Source organism: Bombyx mandarina, chromosome 21 (genome assembly GCF_030267445.1).
Source record: "Bombyx mandarina strain Sakado chromosome 21, ASM3026744v2".
In the NCBI taxonomy this organism is placed as follows: Eukaryota; Metazoa; Arthropoda; class Insecta; order Lepidoptera; family Bombycidae; genus Bombyx; species Bombyx mandarina.
In genome coordinates this window covers 7,157,654-7,182,750 of record NC_143227.1, presented here as the reverse complement: position 1 = coordinate 7,182,750, position 25,097 = coordinate 7,157,654, and the positions used below count along the sequence as shown (strand labels likewise).

Genomic DNA, 25,097 nt, shown 5'->3' with positions numbered 1-25,097 from the left:
GCTGCAGAAGAAAGCTGGGCTGTACATATTAAACACAATATAAAAAAGATGTGTGGTGCCGTGGGATACCGGATAAGAACGAAGTTCCTTATTATAAAAATATTAATTATAAGTTCTATTCGAGGTATAAAGAAAATAATTATTCGGGTATACATGTTTTATTATGATTTTTTATTAATAAAAATAAAGAAAATCTACTTTACAAAGTTATCAACTTTATTTTATTCACAATGATTTATAAAAAATGTATAATAAAAATATGCTATTTTTTGTACGTTATTACAAAGTTAAGTCGTACACTGCATTTCTAATAAAAATCTTACGTTACGGACGTTTTTCCTGGTTGTACTCCTCCGCATCGTCCCTTATGGAACTTCGTTCCAAAACTTTTTGATTTAACAATGAATTTCGAACTCGTTTTGAATAATACAATTGAAATTTGAAACTAAAAATCGGACAAACTAAACATTGGGAGAGAACCAATAAAAGCGTACAGGCATGAAGGGAATGGTACCCTCATTTGCAAGGAGTCTAAATTAATTGGGGGTAATTATCTTTTTGTTTTGCCCCCACGCCGAAATGGAATCATTCCATTAATAACAACGTTGCGAAACATAGTCGAGATTCGGCAGCTCAGGCGTTTTCTTGGCGTCAAACTTATTTTTGTTTTGCAGTTAACTTTCAATTTGGCAATTTTATTAGTTTTGGATTAGATTAAGTTTAATGATAATTATATATTATAGTACTACAGTGCTAGAGATCATGAAAATTGTGTATTCCACTACAAATTTTGAGATACGTAATGCAAGTTAATAGTATCTCAATAGAGCCTGGAACACCAATATGTTTCTCTGAAAATTCACCTAAGGAATACCCGTGTTTTTTTTAAGAAATATTTAACAAGCTTTTACTAGCTTGGTATACATGTATGTATGTTTGTATTTAACGAAATCTTCGAACCTCATTTTCACCGGCGTGCGTATGTATATCGGGAAGCGTCCAATTAACTTGAATATTTACCCGGATCCAATGATAATATAAGTAATTTTATAATTTTGCTCTAATATCCTGATCAATATCAAGAGTAAAAAAATTATGATATTTATTATTAGTTCGTTTTGCAATTTAAGCCTTTATACACTACAAATATGTAAATTTTATTTAAAAACAAAAATGAACGCTTACTAATTTAAGATGATAATAAATATCATCAATATTGTGAACGTTACTTTTTCTAAGTTTCTTATTCATATTCGGCTACTTTTTAGTTTCAGATAAATATTTATAAATTTACTTGCCCTAATGCGAAGAAAAGTAAATCGGTATATTTTGTATGGATGGTCTGATATGATCAAAAATTCTTTGCTTCTCAGTCAGAATAATACGAGGTAATATCGTGCATCGTTAGGGCGACGAGCGTCATAGTTGAAAGGACGCATAGTTTGTGATATTGAGTTATGCAGACGACAATGATGGTACCGTTCATATTGAACAACTAACTATTTTGGACTCAAATTAACGTCGATAAGGTAGGGATAAATATAATTTTGACGTACACAGGGAATACTTTAGCCTTTGTTGTGTAGATGAGCGGTTTAAACTTATTAATATTGTTAGGCTACATTCTTGTATAAAACACGTTAAGCAAATTAACAACAATTATCTTAGATGGCGAATGAAGCAATAAAGAATTTATCAGGAGGATTTTTAGGGGCACCAAAACGTTTGTTATGACTTACAGAAGTAAAAAAGCACTATATAACTACACTTTATAAATTCAATCTACATGTATTCACTTATATCACTACTGAGACATTTCTTTCTTCAAATTTCGTGGTCGCCTTTAGCTGTGTCTTAATAAAAGAATATAATGAAGATGATTGTTAATTAGAATATCATCGGCGCGTAGTTGGATTAGTCCCTTAGGCTACCAAATAGTATTTTAGTTTGGAAAACGTAGACTATCGAATTGTGGAAGTCGGTAGAAGCGGCATATGTGTAGCATACTGGCGCAAATATCTCAATTCGCCTCTACAATGTACCATACAAAATGTATTTCGTAAATTGAAGGACGTTATTTGGACACGAACACTTTAAGTAAGCTATTACGTTACTAGCTGCCCAGACTTTCTCTAACAACAAACTCATTAATACTGCCAGTATCAACTTACAAGCTAGTCATGAACTTTATTCTCAAGGAAAACGGCATGCAATTTGCCGAGACTAACTTAAACTACGTGCAATCTTCAGACCCTTCAGAAGCATTTTCCTTTTAAAACTTTGACGGGAACGTTAAAAGGCCAGTGCAGCCCCCGCAATCATGTTATCATAAACCATGGTTCAGTAGAGCGGATAGATAAAATTCTATTAGCGACAAAGGGACGCTGCAACGTTGTGTAACTAATTATTTAGTTAAGAGCCCGCAGTTCTGGTTCGTTTAGAAAGATTGTTTGTAGATAATTCAAAATATGGATGCCCTTATGCGCATGTTTATCTTTGTTAGAAACGATATATCTATATATTAATACATGAAGCAAAAACTTTGTAACTATATTCACGAAAATTCCGCGGACGGAGGAGTATGAAATTTCCCACACTTATAGAGTATATAGAGAAAGAGTGCAGAATGCATTTTTTTTTAAATTATGCATTAAATCAAAGTGTCACTGTCAAATAGAGAATAACTTATTATTGTTTATCTTTAATATTATTTTTCTATAGTGTAGTGTTGGCGAATTCTGCCATTATAGAAGTATAATAAATAGTCTTTGACAATAGAACCATTATAATTGTCAAACTTATAATTTCAAATAATTATAGTTGAATTTCGACTACTGCGGAACCACTACTTAGATTAAATACGTAATTAAAAATATACAACTTAAAGCTATGTGACTACATAGATCTGTGGGGACGGCTCGATTTTTTAAAGCTATGTAACATGTCACGTATAGTGACACCGTACACGGTGTTAAAAAGTTACCGCTCATAAATACCACAAAGTGATTTTGATTTTAGTACTTTCAACCGAAATCTAAACAATTTGTGAAATCTTCAATGAATTTGGAAAACATTTACAAATCAATAGCATTTGTGTACCCCTGGCTTAAATCCTTGTTGAGTCAGCGTGCCCGCTAAATGGTATGATTTATTAACCCCAGTCTATTCGATGAGCTAATGGTGCGAAATGAACGATAAAGATTAAGTCCCCGTGAATATTAATACTATTGATTTTTAATCACAAATTTCGGCAATTCAACTCAGTCGATCGGTGATATTATTTTACAGTAAGAAACTTACTGGTATTTTGTAGGGTTCTCGGAAGTTGTTTAACCATAAAGGTCTAACTAGTTATTAATAATAATCTAATTGTACTCGAGCACTATCTTCTTGAGCTCCATGTACACTACTCTATTTTCACAATCTGCTCTTATTTCTATTTTCCTTTCTTTTTTAAACACATGTTAATCAATTTTTCACCACTCGTCGTAAAGTTATGAGCCAAACGTCTGTCTCAAGGGCGGTGTAATATTTGTTCTGATGCAATTGAGAATTCATAATCTCAAGGTGGACGTCTGCTATAGTTTTTTTTAGTTTGTCTTGTCTTGTCGGTTTCCTATAACTGCCAATATAAAGCGTGCAAAAGGGTAAAAGAGTAAGTCATTAAATAAGCCCCATTGTTCACTGTAAATTTGTTCTTAACTATTTTTATTGCGTAGAAACATCGAGATATTACGTACAACGTAGAAATTGTTCTTAGAATCACATAGGGCCCGTAATCGTATTTTTAAACTATTCAAAAATGTTCTCGTGCGAACTAAATAGCGGTTTTCAGATTTGGAAATGCAAAATCAGTGTTTAAATTGAATATTGAAGATTTTAAACTATCAAATAATATTATTTACTGTGTTAATAACAGGTAATCTAAAACATAACATCTCTACATCCTTTGCATAACAGAAGCGTTGCTTGAGTGACGTCTATGCATAACTATCTGCTATCTCTATCTATTCTGGATGTTGAATATCCAAAGGACAGTCACGTATCGTGTTACTAAAGTTACTAATAATAATTAATGTGTAAATGAAATTCTGAATAGTGATGTGCAAAGTTTAATTTATAGCATTGTCATGTCAAAATTTAAATATTATTTTAATTATATTATATTTATTTTATATAATTTTCGATATATTTTGTTTGGTATATTTTTCATTGTTAATAAAAAGTATTTACGAAGGGTAACTTCAATGAAATTTAGTCACTTGTTATGTCATCTTGTTTAGTTATGAAAAATGTAGCATCGTTTATTGATTTTGACGATCTCCCCCCCCAAAAGGTCATTATTTCAAGATATAATAAATACTTGAATTCATTATTAAAGTCAATTCAGTAGTTTTAGGGTGATACTTTTTTTATTGCTTAGATGGGTGGACGAGCTCACAGCCCACCTGGTGTTAAGTGGTTACTGGAGCCCATGGACATCTACAACGTAAATGCGCCACCCACCTTGAGATATAAGTTCTAAGATCTCAGTATAGTTACAACGGCTGCCCCACCCTTCAAGCTGAAACGCATTACTGTTTCACGGCAAAAACAGCCGGACTGGCGGTACCTACCCGTGCGGATTCACAAGAGGTCCAACCACCAGCATGCATGATCAATATATGTATAATAAATATAGCTAATTCGCTTACAGGGACATCTAAACATTTCCTTTTTTGTATTAATGTTACGGTTTTATGACATTCATCTATATACAAAAGGTGTTAATATTTTACGTTTTAACCTTCGTTTTTTGTTTGTAATTATAAAAAAAATGCTCTTAAATATAGAAATAGTAGCCCTCGAGTCATAACCAACAATAAATTATAATATAACTATTACTGTCTTCTTGACTCTCAAAGGACTTTTGAAATTACACAGTCCAATCTGAACTTTTTTAATTTTTTCCTTACAGACCCATTTAATGGCTTCAACATTTTCAAAATATATTTGAATTAATGATATTTTTCTCAACAATAAATTTGGTGAATCTAATATTTTGATATAATTGAAAGATAAACAATATGAATGTAACTAAAAAGCTATTTTGGAAATATTACTTCCGTTTACTGCTTTATAAAATAAATAACGATTTAATATTATACGATGCTTAAAGCGTTTTATATATTGTTATGGAGGCGATCCGTAAAAGTATTAGAGGCAACCCTATCTCAATTATCTAAGCTATGAGTAAGCTGAACAGATAGATGTATCATGCTACAGGTATACACCGCAAATACTTGTATGCGATGGACTTAATACATTATATACTAGACTGACTGAAATTTAATTAACCGCCCTCCTAACCCTTGTGGCTATGATCAGATTAGTTGCTGTTTGTTTAATATGTAACTTGAAAACGATAAAGCTGGTTGTTGGTTGTAGTACAGTTTCCATCATGACATTTCTGCCGCCAAGAAGTAATGAGTTCCGATTTGTAGAGTAAGATATGCGTTATATAATAAAGTCGAGTCTTTGACCTTAAGCTTCCATTGCATTTACGTCGTGATGTCCATAACTCTAGTAGCTTAAAATAAAGTAATAAATTGCCATATTAAATATTGCAATATAATAATAAGGAATAACATCGTGTAATAAAAATGAAACCCGCAAAATTATAATTTGCGTAATTACTGGTGGTACGACCTCTTGTGAGTATGCACATGTAGGTACCACCACCCTACCTATTTCTGTCAGGTGGGCCGTGAGCTCTTCCTCCCATCAAAGCAATAATTTTTTTTTTGTAAATTTCTCCTTCGGTCAGACATTCGTGTAACTCACCACAAGTTTGAGTGCTCTGTATTTTGTTGCACAATATCTAAACATGAGAATATTTACACGTATATATCGCTATTTAATTCTCTTACAAGTAATCCTAGTTTCAAGTCAGACGGTAAGTGATTTGTTCCGGATTGTTTATTTATTTTTACTAGTGGTCCTCGGTAGTCGAAATTTGACTATAATTCATAGAAATTAGATGTTTGTACACTGATATGATTCTACTGTCAAAGATTTGGAAGTCGTCGTGGCCTAAAGGATAAGACGTCCGGTGCATTCGTATGAAGCGATGCACCGGTGTTCGAATCCCGCAGGCGGGTACCAATTTTTCTAATGAAATACGTACTCAACAAATGTTAACGATTGACTTCCACGGTGAAGGAATAACATCGTGTAATAAAAATGAAACCCGCAAAATAATAATTTGCGTAATTACTGGTGGTAGGACCTCTTGGGAGTCCACACGGGTAGGTACCACCACCCCGCCTATTTCCGCCGTAAAGCAGTAATGCGTTTCGGTTCGAAGGGTGGGGTAGCCGTTGTAACTATACTGAAACCTTAGAACTTATATCTCGAGGTGGGTGGCGCATTTACGTTGTAGATGTCTATGGGTTCCAGTAACTACTTAACACCAGGTGGGCTGTGAGCTCGTCCACCCATCTAGCAATAAAAAAATAATAATAATAATAATGTATTTTTAGGCATAATTTTAAAAAAATATTTACATTCTGCACTCCTTCTCTATATTCTCTATAAGTGTGAGAAATTTCATACTCCTCCGTCCGCGCAATTTTCGTAAAAAGGGATACAAAGTTTTTCCTTCACGTATTATTAAATAGATTGGGTGTCATGCGATTCGCGGTAGGAAATTCCACATTATCGGTAAATGTAGAAAGCCACAAAACACGGCTACCAATTTAAGCGGTCGTTATGTGTTTTTGAAAATGGTGATTTATAAGCACTAATGGATTTAATCAGTGAACAGCGGAACACCGTGCGAATTGCTATTAATAATTCAATTGAGCCGGCCGTGTTTGGTTTCGATGGTAAATATTGTATTATGTGGTACTTTATGTGTCGAACCGACTATCTATTTCATTAAAACAGTTTTTAGTGTTACTTATTGTCTATTTTATAAGCCTTTATTTCAGAAAATATTATTTCTTAGATTAATTAATTTTTTTTTTTCTAACTTAGCTTAGTCTTTAAGCTTTTATAACTCCATTTTGGGATGATATTTTAAGCAATAGAAAATATAAAAAAAAAACACTATCGATATTAGTCAGGTTAGATATTAGTCGCAAATCAGGAAGAAGTATGTGATATTCGCCAAAAAATAAAGACAAAAAATTGGTTATCTGTAAAGTCGCTTTACAGACGATAGTTTTACGTGATAACGTTCTAAAGAAACATTGCTGAAAAATTGCATACTCTTTGAAATGAATTGAATTTATCACTGAACTATCATTATTTTGTATAATACAAAGAAGGAATTAATTGATTTTTTTTAGATACATTAACGCTTGGGCCTATCGTGCCTCTCTATCACTTGTTCGGCGATCTGTCTCGCTCAGGCTCAGGCGGAACGTGACACTTTTTCGTTCGTGCAGCCAGTGTTCATCGATTTATAAGACGCTATCACATCAAACATGCTTTTGCCAATTTGAAAGTATTTGAATATTTTGTTATAGTTAGTATACAATCAAATAAAAGAAAAAAATGGTACTCAATTGTTTTATCTTTGCCCATATAAATATAGATATTATATACCTTAGGTTTTCAACATTATGTGAAAAAAAATGCCATCTTACACTAAATTCTCAGTAGTGATTCCAGACTTATTTCCTGGTGATTAAAGAAACATACAAAATACTAATGTGAAGACAGCCAAATAAAAAAAATAAGGGGAGGATTCTTTTACTACTATCTAGACATAAATTCACGATTTTTATCAAAAAAAAAATTTGTTCACTATAAACAAAAAATTGCGAATTCAAGAGGCCACACATCTAAAGGAAAAGTGTAATGTCCAAAGGATAACAAGCAGAAACAACTTTAATTTCCGGTAAATTAACATTTCGACTGTGTTCGCCGAGACAGGAAGTGAGAGGTGCCCTTTGCATTAACTTAAACCCTTTCGCAATGGAATGTTTCGACCTTTTCTGGTTTATGACTTATTATAGTACTAGCTATTCATACATGGAATTTAGCCGATTAACTTCCAGGAATTTACATATGCTCAGTAATAGATTTATTAAGGAATTTATGTAAATAATTTTATAGTAATTACTTGCTGACCCGGCAAACGTTGTTTTGCCATATATAAGATTTCTAGGGAATTTCTAGTGTAGAAAAAAAAAACTAACTTATTGTAAGTGTGTAAGGATGTGGTAGATGAGGTATGTAGCGCTGTGAACGATGAAGGAATATAAAAATTACAATACCTCATTCAACTACATAATCATCTCATTATAACAAAAAAAAAACCTAGGGGTGGACAACCCTTATCACTTAAGGGTATGAAAAATAGATAGTAGCCGATTCTCAGGCTTACTGAATATGCATAAAAAATTTCATGAGAATCGGTCAAGCGGTTTCAGAGGAGTATGGGAACGAACATTGTGACACGAGAATTTTATATATTAGATTAAATACTTTGTTGTTTTACTTCCCTTGTTCAAAATTAGCAGCGAAACAACAAAACAAAACAAAACAATATAATAAGGCGGACTAAAGCTACCAGCAATGGCAATACTCTTCCTAATAAAGAAAAACGTTTTCATATATTATGTAAATAAAAAATGGTTCAGTTATTCGAAATCAAAGCAGACATTTCGAACGAAAACAAATTGTACGGATTTCAATTACAACAACGGATAATCGCAACCTTAGTTAATCGAACATCGGTCCTGCCCTCCCACCGCAGGCCACATTCAATCGCCATCGGACCCCAACCCTTCAGGGAATCCCGACTATCCAAGGATGATTTTAATTCAGACTACACTGCACATGCACAATGTACTTGATAGGAAACGCCATTGTTGACCGATAGAATAGTTGGCATGTTGGAATGTGAAGGCTTAGGAATGTGATGGAGTGAAAGAAGTATTTTAAAATTGCAAACCCAAGCCTTTTGCGATGTAGTAATGAATTTTTGTAAAATATATATCATTGATTGTTATGTTCAAATGCTGTATATTTTAGCACATAATAAAAGATAAAAAATACAAAGCTAATCGAATCCAAATTTAATGTTCGCTATCTTGGCCCGCACCCTCCGAATAATACAGTCCTGCTATTGCAGGATATACGCGGGAACATCACGGTATGGGTAATGTAGATCTTCACGAAGACTTAGAATTAGAACCTATAAGTATCTGAAGACAGCGTCAGTACTGTTACGCGCTGGGGTTCGGGATAAATAAAAATTCTACCGAAGTACAAATTAAAACTGTATTAACCACTAAGAGCACTCACAGAACAGTTTACAATTCGTAATTCGCTTCTTCCCCTTCGCTTCAGGTAATCAGTTCGCTATTTCGCTTCGAATAGATCCGATTATTAACTCACTTCGTGTCATCTTTGTAACCCTTTTATAGTCGATACGACATCTCCGCAATTATCGAGAACATTCTTGGCAGGTCGAGTAGCTTCGATATGTGTTTCCGCTATCTGACAATAGATGGCGTTGTCTTCTCGAGCGTTCTCTAGTTCCTTTGATATTCGCTTCCGCCATCGACGACAGATGGCGTTACTCTTGCCGACGTAACAAGTACGCTTCTTCGAGAAAGCGACACAGCACGATAACCTTCTTATCGTTGCGGACTTGCCAGACGATGGGACGACCGTCAGGAACTAACAGCTACCGTCGTCCTGGACACGTCTTTTCTGATCTTCCCGATTCTTTTAGGCATTAGTCACCGTGATCGTAGATCACCGTGCGCGTCAAACTCGTTGAATGCGACGAAGATTTCCACGTACAGTTTAACCCATAAACATAACTGACTGAGTTTCTTGCCGGTTCTAATCAGTGGATCACGAAGCCTGAATAATCTTTGCAGGCTACTGGAAGATAGTTAGACAAAAAAAATCGAACAGAAACCCTCATTAATTTTAAGCGAACGCAAAAATTTTTGTTTTGTCTTTGTTTTACAAGGATTTCTATATTTTACCTTACAATTACATTCATATGGCAGTAGTTTATTATCCTAATAAAAGTATAAAAAAACTAGACGAAGCATTCAATAAAAACTTGTAAGCAATAAAATATTGGAAATGTCAGGCATAAGGAATGCCTAACTTTGATCCGTAAACTCAATCAATTTCAGAATGGAATGGAAATCTTGGACCTTCGGATTTTGCAAATGCTTTGGATTCTCCAATGAACCGGAGGAATGGAACTGAGGATTGGAATGAATACAGAATAAAGAGTACTTTCGATTTCGGGTTCTGGCTCTCAAATTATTCTATGCAAATTTGCTGGTTATATGACTACGTAGAAATGATGAATTTGCTGCGTGAAAATATTATAGAAAAAAAGTTTTTTTAAAGGAATTATTCTTTGTATAAATGTAATAGAAATACCACATTCATTTTCTTAGAATAATACGAACATACGATATGTTCACGAGAAGTTTCCATAGTGAAAGCGTTGTACAAAGCTTTGTACAAATATAGTATGTAACATTTCAGAAGCCGTCATGACCTAAAGAATGTGACGTTCGGTGAATTCGTATTTAGCGATGCACCGGTGTTCGAATCCCGCAGGCGGGTACCAATTTTTCTAATGAAATACGTATTTAACAAATGTTCACGATTGACTTCCACGGTGAAGGAATAACATCGTGTAATAAAAATCAAAGCCGCAAAATTATAATTTGCGTCATTACTGGCGTTAGGACCTCGCATGAATTCGCACGGATAGGTACCACCACACCGCCTATTTCTGCCGTGAAGCAGTAATGCGTTTCGGTTTGAAGGGTGGGGCAACCGTTGTAACTATACTGAGACCTTAGAATATATCTCAAGGTGGGTGGCGGCATTTTAGTTGTAGATGTCTATGCTCTAGGCTCCAGTAACCAGGTGGGCTGTGAGCTCGTCCAACCACCCAAGCAATAAAAAAGAAGCAATTAAGACTTCAACCCATTAAGGAGAACAGCATTTTTCGTGATAGGTTATCTTGGAGTGTTGCAAACCACTTAACATTAGACGAGACGAGACAGTATAAATAATACTTTACGACCATAAACGATTTGACTATGCCGATCTTCAATTTCGAAGAGCAATGGTAAACTAATGGTGAGTGATGAATAGACCTTTGCTTCTATTGGCCAATACAAAACGGATAAATGTGCTGAAAGAATCAACATTAGTATCGTTGGAGATCAATTTATTACAAAGTTACCATCATTTACCCGGGCACTTAGTTATTAAGGAAAAAACGGGAGATAAAATTTTGATAAATTATTTGTATGATAGACTCAATGGTTCTATGTGCCCACTCCACACGTTATGTTCCGTATAATCTTAGGGGTGCACTTCAGAATGAATAGGGATGGCATGGATTTTTTTGTAAATAGAAAAAGTCATGAGACAAAAGCAAACCTTATTCGAGATTTTCGTGCCTATGGGGCACGAAAAAAGAAGAAGGTGACAGAAGTCGGCACCGGGATCTTCGGGAATCACTTAGCTGCTCAACCAAGCCCGATATTATTATATTTATTATATATATATAAGTATAAATGTCGATATAAAGTGCGCCGAACACGTGTACGAACCTTAAATATAAATATTTAAAATCATCAATTTAAATTACTTTTGATATTGAATTCCAAATAAATTGTTCATTAAAAATCACAATGATGTTTTCTTATTTAAAAAAAAAAAGAAAATATTTGAGAAAATCCAAAAAATAAAAGCCCGTTGAGTTTGTTTCGCCGGTTCTTCTCAGGAATGTGGCTCTTTTTGGCTTTTTTAAAATTTTCTTTTACATTTTGACATTCAACAAGTGTGTTTTTGATGACATCCAAGTTGAAATAAATGATTTTGAATTTGAATTTGAATTTGACAATAGTTTCATATGTTGAAATACTTCAATTAAGAATCGGTAAAGACTCGAAAAATTTCCCTGGCAGCCCTATGGAAGCAACGCATCGGGATACAAAGCCTCTAGTTACGTGCATTTATCAAGTTGATGGGCCACCGTATCGGCGCATACACTCTGATTTATAAGGCCCACGGAAAACCACAACCGTTTGTGTGAAAACTGTAAATAACCATAAATAAATGACGTACTTGATCGGATATAAACATGATACGTTTTGTTTTTTGTGCCTAATTATTAAGGTCCAAATTCCATTCAATTTCAGCTATATGTACAAAATTTTAATTTGCGTAATAACTGGTGGTAGGACCTCTTATGGGTCCGCATGGGTAGGTACAACCACCCCGCCTATTTCTGCCGTGAAGCAGTCTTGGCTTGAAGGGTGGGGCAGCCGTTGTAACTATACTTGAGACCTTACAACTTATATCTCAAGGTGGGTGGCGCATTTACGTTGTAGATGTCTATGGGCTCCATTAACTACTTAACACCAGGTGGGATGTGAGCCTGTCCACCGATCTAAGCAATAAAAAAAAAACATGTACAAATGAGTAAGTACCACCGCTCGGTCTATTATCGCTTTGATACTGTCGGCATTTACATAGTCAATGTGTATGGGCTCCGGTAACCACGTAAAACCATGGGCCATGAGCTAGTCCACGCATCTGAGCGATAACTAAAAAATCAAAAATTAAATTCCAAATTAAACATGATCGGAACTGTGGATGCGAATTGGACTATATTATGTAATAGACAATATCTTTTAATTAGGACAAGACTTTCAGAAATCGCAAAATTAATTTCGCATTAAATACATCATGGAGTCTAATTCCAGTATAATCAAGTTCCGGATGGCAAAGGCTATCTTATTATTTGGTACAACGACCATTTTATAGCAGCACACTATAAATAATTTTATCAAGTCATTATATATTACCAAGTCACATGATATATCATGATTTTTCATATTTATACATTTCATATTTTTTTATCATTGTTAGTGGCACAAACAAGAATCATAAAGTTATTCTATCACAACTGACATGTAATAGACAAGCAAATTAATTATATAATACATTTTATAAAAATAATATTTTGAAGTCGTCGTGGCCTAAGGGATAAGACGTCCGGTGCATTCGTGTTGAGCGATGCGCCGGTGTTCGAATCTCAGGCGAGTACCAATTTTTCTAATGAAATATGTACTCGGCAAATGTTCACGATTGACTTCCACGGTGAAGGAATAACATCGTGTAATAAAATTGAAACCCGCAAAATTATAATTTGCGTAATTACTGGTGGTAGGACCTCTTGTGAGTCCGCACGGGTAGGTACCACCGCCCTGCCTATTTCTGCCGTGAAGCAGTAATGCATTTCGGTTTGAAGGGTGGGGCAGCCGTTGTAACTATACTGAGACCTTACAACTTATATCTCAAGGTGGGTGGCGCATTTACGTTGTAGATGTCTATGGGCTCCAGTAACCACTTAACAACAGGTGGGCTGTGAGCTCGTCCAACCATAAAAGCAATAAAAAAAAAAAAAAAAAAAGAAATAATAACTTTTTATAAATGTATCATATATTTTTTTAATTAAATTCGGTAATTAGGTTTCTCTAGAGCAGGAGTGGCGAACCGATGGTGGTCGATCATGGCTATTAGTGCAGTCGATCGTGGCAAGACAAAAAAAATATAAATACATAGAATAGACTGCGCAACGTAATCACCAACTTCTGCACGCATCATCTTCATCTTCTATCATTTGTTAATGACCATTACGTCACATTATTTATCCTCTCTTCCACACAATAGTTCTCTTTTAATATATAATCTCGGCTTTATATTATGTTTTTCAATAATTGAAAATATACTACTTATTTGTATACTGAACTACATTGTTTCACTAAATTTCAAGAAATGTCATTAGTATATTGTAGTGTTACGTCAGTAAAGAGTAGATCTTGGTTCTAATCTATTTGGCCAGCCCTGCTCTAGAGTTTCACCCATTCAAACGTACCGTCTCAAATTTAACAAACGCTTAACAAATTGCAATCATACAAAAAACACGTTCGGCCCTTCGCGAGTCAAACTGATATTAGCTTCGGGAATAGGTAACCTTTTTTTGGTTCTTGAAACACCCCATGTAACGCAGCAGACTGTTAACCCTTCACTCAGTGTTTGTTACCAAAAGGATACTCGTATCAAGGTACGTGTTTTCAGCCAGGGGTCGTTTATGTAAACAACATAGCGTACAAGTGGGAGGAAAAATTAAAGGGTATTTTGCGATATTACGCTTCGAAAGATTGGAAAAGGGAGGCCAGTGAAAATTATTACTCAGAGAAAGCAAGAATTAACTGAATGTATTTTCCTTTTCAATAACTGGATCTGAACTTGTTTTGTTTACAAATTATGATCCAAATTTTTACTATTTAACTTACAATTTTTTTATTTGTTTTTAATTTTCAATAAACTCTCTGCTTACAAATTAATTATGTTTTAAATGTACGTAATTCATTGATTAATTGATTGATTAAAGTTCAGAATTCAGTAGCCAAAAACTGTCTCGGTAACACATCTGTTTCCCAATTTTTCTTATGCAGGTATCTTCATTTAAATATGTATTTCTGTAGATCACTGCTAGAAGTATCAAAAATTGCTAAGCAGTGAAAATGAGTACTAACCACTGACTACGTAATGCCATCATTCTACTGCCCTTCTCCTAGTCACCTGGGGTCAGCGCAACATGTTTTCTCCTTCCATACTCCTCTATCATATACCATTTCTTCGCTCACTCACCTCTTACACATATCGTCTTTAACGCAATCTATCCATTTCTTCTTAGGTCTACCTCTTCCTCTAACAATGACTACGTAATGTATGCTTACTTTATTATAACAGAATTATAAATATTAGCATGTCAAGAAATATTTCATTTCATCTTTTATTTATTTATTTTACATTGTGCACAAGATTACAGTGCCGGACTTAATGCCTAAAGCAGCCAGTACAGTCTACCAGTAAATCAGGGGTGATGTAGATAGTGCTGTGTTAATAATAATAGCTTGGGCACCAATGATATATCTGCCGCCAATTTACTCTATGCATTTTTCACCAAGCGTTGTCGCTATTGTAATCTTACAAAAGGATCCTTACATCGATAAATAATAAAATGTAAATAATAAAACCGAGATTAAACGTTAAAATGTAATTTTATAACACGATAGATTGAAATTTAATTGAATGTTAAATTGTATTTTTAATCTATACTATGTAATATATAAATCTACAGTGGTTTTTACGGATGTTCCGTTACAACTACTGAACCATGGATCCGATTGACTTGAAACTTGGTATCCATCTAGAAAATACATGTACTTAATGATAGGCTAATCTATACTAATATAGGTATTTATAAATCTACAGTGGTTTTTACGGATGTTCCTTTATAACTACCGAACCATGCATCCGATTGACTTGAAACTTGGTATCCATGTAGAAAATACATGTACTTAATGGATAGGCTAATATTTATATGAGTGTTGAACTCCCTACACCAGTTGCGGTGGCGTTAATAATGAGAATCTTTGTGGGGGTGAGAGATAATAATTTTAATTTTAAATGACCAGCGAAGCGGACGGGTACAGCCATATCTACGACTCGCGAAGACCGAAGAAAGTAAATATACAATACACAAATCAGTTGACAAATACTCGACATGTAAACATCCTGTAGAGGCAATCATCACAACACAATTCTGAATGTCATTTTGACAATTCAAAACAACTCAAACAATGCTAAATCAAAACATTGCGAAGTATACTTTTTAAGTTTGAAGAGACTTCGCAGCGACGCAACACTGAAAGTCGCGTATCTGCGAACAAAAGAAATGTGTTTCGGCGTACTTTTGCTGACATCAGCGTCAGAAGCTCCACAGAAAGTTCGCTACAACTCTGTGGCGAGTACATTGTTCTACGACAAACATTTTGAGGAAAGCGCTGTGTAATTTGAAGAGTTTTAAGACCGCTTTCAATTTTCAGCTGCTTTAAGAGGACGTTAATTAAGTGGCTCGAAGTTTTAACGTTCTGAATTGATAATGCTTTAGGAATTTTGATCTTGAATATGGAATCTCTTACAAAATTTTCTGTAACATCTACTCTAATAACAGATTTATAAATTACATGGTTGTATTAAATTATTTTCTTTTGTTGTGTCATTGGCTTTTTTTATTAATTGAAAAGGGAACAAAACAAGGCAATGACATTAAAAACGACGGTTTCCAATTTTTTTAAATCCTAAAGTTAATTAATGTATCTACTGAAAAAAGCGAATTGATTAACAAAGAAAAGAGAAATATATATTTGATCTGTGCCATAGATGTAAATGTTTTTAGGGTTCATTCAAATTATATGCTCATGTAAACCTATTTTGAAATGATGACCACGACCACTCTGCCAAGAGTACATACGACTGAGAAAAAGAAACATATTTTATTATTTCCCTAGTGTTAGAGCTGAAGGCGCCTTCACACATCACTATTTATTTTCACGAGTACCTTACAGTGTTTAGGCGAAACACACACCCAGTAGCAATTCTATTACTATCAAAACAAATGAGAATTAAGACTTAGCACCGTATCGTGTTATTCGATTAAAGCAAGCAGGACCGGATTAGGAAAAACTCCGATTTCAATTAACGCCCGCTTGTCCGTGGGTACGTAGACGCAGAAATTGGGTACACTGCGACACGGTCGGTAAATTGAACGTGATTGCTTAGTGGAAATGTATTTTTATTTCCACGTCAGATAAGCGGATTCAGCGTTTTCCAAAATTCGGCCCCAGTACAATTATTGACTTTGGAAAGAGAAATAAAGTTCTATTTCTACAATAAATTTCATTGAAATACTAAAGCAATTCCTGTGTGCTTAGTGCGAGTTTTTTAACGTTTTCGATAGCGTAAAAGTTAACTCAAATTTGTATGCAGTTGAAACAGCGCCCCTAGCGGCAAATGTAAAAACTCGCACTAAGCACACTGAACAACTAAAGTTTTATTTTATTTTAAATTGGATATTAGAACTTGTAATAGATAGTCGAGTAATAAAAATGAAACTTCACTATTTCTCATCCGATTATAATCACAGGCTTGGATTCCGCTTACGAAAAATTTAGATTTATCATCACGCTAACCATTCGTCTTTCATTAAAGTGTTTATGAAGTTTATTTTCTCATGCACGCATAAAGAACTAACAGCTTAAGTAACAATTTTGGGTAATACTACTAAGGACTCATAGAAGCTTGAGTAACAAATTTGGGTAATACTACTTCCAGTGTACGTCGTACTTACCCACGGCAGTATTCTCTATTCTGTGGTTGAATCAGCCAAAGAATATTCAAATAAGTACTCTACTCTTTATGGCGAAAACCCAACAACCCGTCCAGCTGCTTGTGGCGAAGCTAGTTCCTGCTTCACTCACTACTTTCACTCAGGTAAGTGTTTGAAATTGCGTTGAGTACCAAATAAACGAATAACCGATCTAATTATAAACATTAATATTTAACATTATTATTCATTCATTACATAAATACAATAAATATCCGTTATGACTTCAAATTCTTTTACGACTTTTATTTTACGAGTAGTCATCCGCAGCTGTATAAAAATGTAGAAAATCATCCCCTTCACCGACAAAAAGACGACATCGAAACAGCATTATCTCCATACAAGTAAAAGGCGAATCGAAATCGCCCGGGAACGGGCATGTGTACAATTGCCACTATAAGTACTTTCCTCATTTTTCGTGGGGATTGTAATCGTTTTCCGGGATTCCTCTTTGCTGCATTTACACCGTTACAGACTTTACAATCGTGACCAAAACTACAATGCGATATTCGCAGAGATTTTGTTTTTGTTAGCGTTAATAAAAAATCAATTATACAAACAGTCGAAGAACATTCATCCGTACAATAAGAAATATGTACCCTATGGAACATCAAAAACACCGTCAAACAAAGGCACAAATCTACAGAAAAACTTTTAGAATAAATGCGCCACCCACCTTGAGATATAAGCTCTAAGGTCTCAATAAAGTTACAAAGGCTGCCCCACCCTTCAAATAGAAACGCATTACTGCTTTACGGCAGAAAAAAAAAAGATTTAAAATTACGAATATTTAAAGATCAAATCCTATTCAATTAAAGTCCTGCCGTTGCGCTCCGGTTAGCTGAACACATCCTATTATTGTGTAAGCCTTTTAAAATATGGCTGCAGACACAAAAAGTTTCAATTGCCTTAACGGCCACTTGTGTATAATTGTCGTGGTACGGGAAATGCAAGGGAATCGCAAAGAACGAGTACACATTAGCAAATGGTTGAGTATATTTGGACGGAATCATGTAAAACGATTAAAAAGAACGTCAAATGACTTTACTATATCGCATCATATCATCAATATCAAAAAACACTTCCGGCTAAAAATGTCTCATTTCTAGAACAACTAAAAAAGTTTCCCAAAAGCCCTTGCTTCCAATTACGAAACGCTTTATCCAAGAGTTCTTTGATAGAGGTTCGTTGATCAAGTGATCTGAGAATTTACACGAAACCTCGTTAAATCCCACCCTGTGAGTGGGAAAATTATAAAATTTATTACTGGTACATAATTACTGAAGATAGGACGTCTTGTGAGTCCACACGGGTAGATACCACCATCCTGCCTATTTCTGCCGTGAAGTAGTAATGCGTTGCGGTTTGAAGGGTAGGGCAGCCGTTGTACTGTTACAAGTGAGACCTTAGAACTCATGTCTCAAAGTGGGTAGCGGCATCTGCGTTAAAATGTCTAACCTAAAACCAGCTCTTATACTCTTCAAAGCATACCGCGTGACTACTTAACAGTAGAAAGTAGCATATTAGTTATTACCTACTCGTGTAAGAACACATTAGCCTCTCATCATGTAATTCATTTGAGAGCCCTGGTTATGACACGTCTTTACAATATTGATACTTGTCATAGATGAGCCCCAGCATAATGGCATCAGTCGATACAAGCATCAAAGCTGTTTTACCTTTAAGACCACATATGCTTCATCTAATCGAATTTACTACAAGGACTTAAACAAATTGTGTAAAATTTTTGAAAGATTTCCTAAATTCTGGTGTACTCCGACCTTTTGTTGATGAGTTATACTATATCACACACCTTATCTGAAGTGCCAACGACAATTGCACATATTATATAGATTCAATTAAATCGATCGTACAACATGCGAAAGAACAAACTATTCGTTTTTAATTTTGTTAACAGATGCGTTATTATTAAAGTACACAATTTTTTTTGTTCCAGTAAATCAAGAATTAATAATTTCACGTCATGATGTCGTCTGTGTCTTTAACTAAAGAATTTATATCACTTAATACAGTCTGAGAGCGAGCGGAGATTAATACACGTACCCTTAATGAGATCATTACGTGAAGATTGTAGAAAACATAGGGCACTACGAGAATAATTTAAAGGTGTACATTTTTAATGAAAGTATTTTTATTAATTGACGATTTAGAGTATAAGAACTGGTTTTAAGTTAAGACTTTTTAACTCGGATGCCTCTACCCACTTTGAGACATGAGGTCTAAGGTCTCACTTTTAACAGTACAGCAGCTGCCCCGCCCTTGAAACCGAAACGCATTACTACTTCACGGCAGAAATAGGCAGGATGGTGATACCTACCCGTGTGGACTCACAATACGTCTTATCTCCAGTAATTATGTAATAGTAATAAATTTTATACTTTTCCCACTTACGGGATGGGACTTAACGAGGTTACCTATTCATTTTATTTTGCGAATCCAAAATTCATACTGACCAAAAATATGGGATATGAGGCTTATAATAAAAGTCGGTAAATACAAGTGTAATCTGTAGCAAGGTCGAAGGATGAAGTAAACAAGATCCTTTGTTTGAGCGAGGTCGAACTCTGAAGGACAGATCCTGTTTTAGAACGTACGAACGATCATAATAACAAATTACGCAAAACATAATGTTATAGAATGGAACTGAAGCTTTAATTTATTATGCGGCACCTATTGACGTCTTATCTTGTTTCTTTTTTTAATCCCCTTTATTCCTTCGTGAATATAATTTTTTTTCTTCTAAATACTGCATAACTTTATCTGCAGTGCATTACATATTTAGGCAAGTTTACTGGGTGTATTATTACAATGTTTTTTTTGGAACGAAGTTCCTTATGGGACGATGCGGAGGGATACCCTAACCGGGAAAAAACGTCCGTAACGTAAGATTTTTATTATTTATGTACAGTCTTAGTATGATGGCTATACAGTGTCTAATGTATAGTCTACGTGATGACTGTTATTATTATTATTTATATAAATAGCTGTTTCTTTGTATATTATTATTATATATATTTTTTATAAATCATAGTGAATAATATAAAGTTGATAACTTTGTAAAATTAGTTTTTTTTATCAATAAAAAAATCATAATAAAAAATGTATACCCGAATTTTTTTTTTTCTTTATACGTCAAATAGAACATAAAATTAATATTTTTATAATAAGGAACTTCGTTCCTATCCGGTGTCCCACGACACCACACGTCTTTTTTTTTTGCAGTGCACTAATGTGTAATGCGACTGTAATGAAAGTTAAATCTGCGGATGTGCGAGATATCTGGTAATCCACAAAGGCGAAAAGCGTCTATACACTTTCTTCTCGATCGTTACAGATACACTTTTTTTTTTTTAAATTATGAACCAGTAAGTATTTATTCACAGTTTCGTAAATGAATATCATGTTCCGTATGTAGGACTCGGGTTCCAAAGCCAGTAAATAAATACACAGATTTCAATAGTTCACTTAATATTGCTTTATTTGTAACTCCACTTGTACAATCTTTAGATATCAGTGTGCTTAGTGTGAGTCTCTTAAAGTTCTCGATAGCGTAAAAGTTACTTAATTTTGTATGCAGTTGAAATAGCGCCTCTAGCGGCAAACGTTCGCAAACGATCCCATTCCATACAAATATGAGCTAACTTTTACGCTATCGAGAACGTTAAAAAACTCGCACTAAGCACACTGCTCACTACTTAATACACTGCTTTCTGTTCCGTTTTTTCAGACTACCGCCTTTTTTATTATGTCACGTCCCCACTACTGCCATTGCTCCCACTAACAGTGTTGCTGTTTAGCAATCCGATAATTGCCTTAACTTTAACATGATACATTTTATTATTATTATTTTTAATTATTTTACAATAAACCTTACACGTAATCAAAATTAAATTTACAGTTTAATCTCTCGTTTATTATTTTTGTTTTGTTACTTCCAAAGATTCGAATACTACAGTTTTTGTGGTCACGGAACATCCCGATTCTATCATATCGCGTTAATATTTAAACTAATTTCGTCCAATTACGAAAGTCCTCCTCGATAAATAATTTAAAGGGAACATTCGAAACAGATTAACTTGTGGTTTTTGGGTCACTATATACGTCAGCGTTGAATGTTGCCGAAGTTAGAATAAATTTAGAAAATACCATACGAAGTCGTATTAAAGGACATAACTTGGTAAATTCGTATTGCTGAAATAAAAACCATGTTTCAAATTCAAATATAGTCAACCACGATACACGCCCATCCTAGCATAATAATATATTGTAGATAACAACAGCAAGTTTCAATTCAAAGGAAGAAACCAAACCAGAACGCATCGATTAGTCCAAGAACTACTAATAGTTATGAACAGAAAGTGATAATCGTGAATTAAAATACCAAAATTACTTAATATGATCTTAAATTTTAAGAACATAGCCGACAAGAGGGCAATAAGCCTTCCAAATAATTATTAGAAGACGATCAAAAATCAGTGGAAGGGTCAAGTCTGCGTAAGCTATATTATAAAATTTATATGTGCTACGAATTCACTAGTGATAAAAAAATCCCTACCTATGCTGATAGCCTTGAGAGGCTATTTCAGCTTCTCCTTGACGTGTAGATGAGCTCACGAGGCTCTAACCGGGAGTGTTGCTAGCACTGGCCCTAGCAAGAGCAGTGTGCTTCGCAGAATCTACCGCCGGATCAGAAACGCGACCCGCAGAAGATCCGACAAGAAACTCAGTGGACTCTCGTGATAGTGCGCATTGTAACCTGACACGGGTTGGTACCACGACCCTGCCCATATTGAAGGTTTAAGACATCCGTTATACTATGCAATTGGGATTTAGATTTCTCAAGGCGACGGTATCTACAGAAGGTATCTACAGAACATGAGACGGATTGTGAATTCCTTTATTTCGTCTATGCAATTAATAAATAATAAAGAAAACATAGCAACCTATATATTAATGCGTGAAGCAAAAACTTTGTACCCCTTTTTACGAAAAATGTGTAGACGGAGGAGTATGAAATTTCCCACACTTATAGAGAATATAGAGAAGGAGTGCAGAATACTAATATTTTTTTAAAATTTTGCGTTAATAATACATTAAATCAATAAAAATAATAATACACACACTACCATTAATTTGACGCACACACGCATGCATACTATTTATTTATTGTCAAACCTTTGTTATTGCTTAAAGTCTGTGGTCAAATTGAGAATAGGCTAATATTGTTTATCTTTAATATTATTTGTCTATAGTGTAGTCTTGGTCAAATATGTGATAATAGAATTATAATAGTCTTTGACAATAGAATCATAATAATGTCCAAACTTATCATTTCAATTAATTATAGTCGAATTTCGACTACTGCGGGACCACTAGTACTTCTTAAAGATATCTAGATACAGTAGAAATATGAAAAGTGAAGACGGAATTAAGATGTTGATTCCTATTTTCTCAAATAACCACAGCATTATATAGGCCTTCAGCGAACAAAAATAAAATTATCATTTCCATGTAACCGATTACCATTACCACTATAGTCCCCAACGAACGAGCAAATAAACAAACAAAATATCTCTACAATAAACAGCGGAGTCTAGTAATAAGGAATGCCTGTGTTTACGAAACGTTTGCCAAACGTGTTTACTTAGTAAATTGAGTCGCTACGGCAAAATCCAATCAATACGTACAATGTAATAACAAGATATGTCTTATGTAAGTCAACATAGTCCTCCTAACAGTACTCTTATGTTAGCCACATAGATACATAATATATGTATAATTAAAGCTATTATACTCTTACGGTTTAAGCCCGCGTTTATTTATTTATTATTTGTATAAAAGTTTTCAGGTTTCGTAGTCACTGACGACAAACAGCAAACCGTAAAAACAGTTTTAATTGAGTCTAAAATTCGCGGGAGCTGACAAAAGTTCTATAATTATATATTTTCGTTAAATTCATGAAATACGGTAAGCACACGGCTCTGTTTATATTAGCCCGTTAGATTGAAGTCTTAATTCGATAAGACTTCAATTCGTAAGTAGTTGTTGTGACCTAAAGGATAAGACGTTCAGTGCATTCGTGTTGAGCGATGCACCGGTGTTCGAATCCCGCAGGCGGGTACCAATTTTTCTAATGAAATACGTACTCAACAAATGTTCACGATTGACTTCCACGGTGAAGAAATAACATCGTGTAATAAAAATTAAACCCGCAAAATTATAATTTGCGTAATCACTGGTGGTAGGACCTCTTGGGAGTCCGCACGGGTAGGTATCACCGCCCCGCCTATTTCCGCCGTGAAGCAGTAATGCGTTTCGGTTCGAAGGGTGGGGTAGCCGTTGTAACTATACTGAGACCTTAGAACTTATATCTCGAGGTGGGTGGCGCATTTACGTTGTAGATGTCTATGGGCTCCAGTAACCACTTAACACCAGGTGGGCTGTGAGCTCGTCCAGCATCTAAGCAATAATAAAAAAAGAAGAAAAAAAAAAGATAAACGCATTGATCGAGTACATTGACTACTGTCACACGTAGCTTAATATGCTTAGTATTCGCAGTTTTTGTGCAGCTATTCTTATCTCGTTTTCCTTTTTTCGGTCCCGATAATATGAACTAGATGAAACATCAACCGTCAGTCAATAAATCGAAAAAGAAAAACAATATGGCACTTACAAAACAAATTCAGACTGTTTTAATTGTAACGAAAGACGTGAGAATAAATAGTCAAAGTAACTTTAATTGTGTTTACAATCCACGAAAACCAAAGAAAGCATTAACTAAATACTCCCAGTATATAAAACATGGAAAACTCTTTACAACGAAATATTTAAAAACATTCATAGTCAAATTTAGAATAAACAGAGTTCTTTGAGAATTGCATTCTCGAATAATAGTTTGAAAAACCCATTTTTTTAAAAGAACATAAAAGTTCACATCCAGCGGTTAAGTGTTTTCCCCGATTCCAGACGCACTCGGTAGAAAATTGATATAAACCTGTTGTGGGGGCCAGCTCCGTTTGCTCAGGTGACGACTGTGACTTATTTGTTTTATTGACCCAAACGAATTCGATACTTAACACTCAAAGGATAAAGCTCAAGTTTGCGAGCTACGTTTAATAATGGAAGCCAGAAAAATGCACCCTGCAGATCTTGAGTATAAATGTTGTTCGCAAGGAGGAACGGTATGTGTGAGCGATATAACATTGTGAACGCGAAAGGGTTCATATGCGCTTTAAATATTTAAGTATGCTATTCTTCGCGCGTCTTCCGCATGAATGACTCATAAGTTTACGGTGCGATGGCACGGTTCTGGCCTTGAGCTGTTTTCAAATAAACTTAAGCGATACGGCTATTGACGTTTAATAAAAATGCTATATTACTTTTAAAAAAAAACCTAAACATTTGAGGCGTAAGGCTGGATTTGCTTTCGGCGAAGATCGTTTGAAAACAATCGTATGTTTCATACAATAGTTATCAGTAGTTATTAGCTTGACTTGTAAGGGAATCTTTCAACTTATAATAATTTTCACAAACTTCCATAAGTTCGTACCATAGTATCTTGGCCGGGATGACAAGAATATTGATTGAATTTTCATATGAGCTTTTAGAATAGAAACGCGCTTTATTAAGGCTCTTGTTTTTTATTCTTTCTTTTTGCAGTTTTCACCTCTGTAATTTTTAGGTAAAGACTTAAAAAAATATCTGTTTTTATATGGTCGTATGATCATGGTATTGAAGGCTCGCTCGAACGAATATCACACATCCTGCTTAATTCTGTCGCAATCCT

General features: G+C 34.7%; 1 protein-coding gene across 1 annotated transcript in view; it reads right to left on the bottom strand.

Moving 5' to 3' along the window:
* Positions 1-25,097, bottom strand: part of hwt (SH2 domain-containing adapter heavyweight) — a 244,783-nt gene that overhangs the window by 46,723 nt on the left and 172,963 nt on the right. The gene's annotated exons all lie outside the window — the stretch shown is intronic.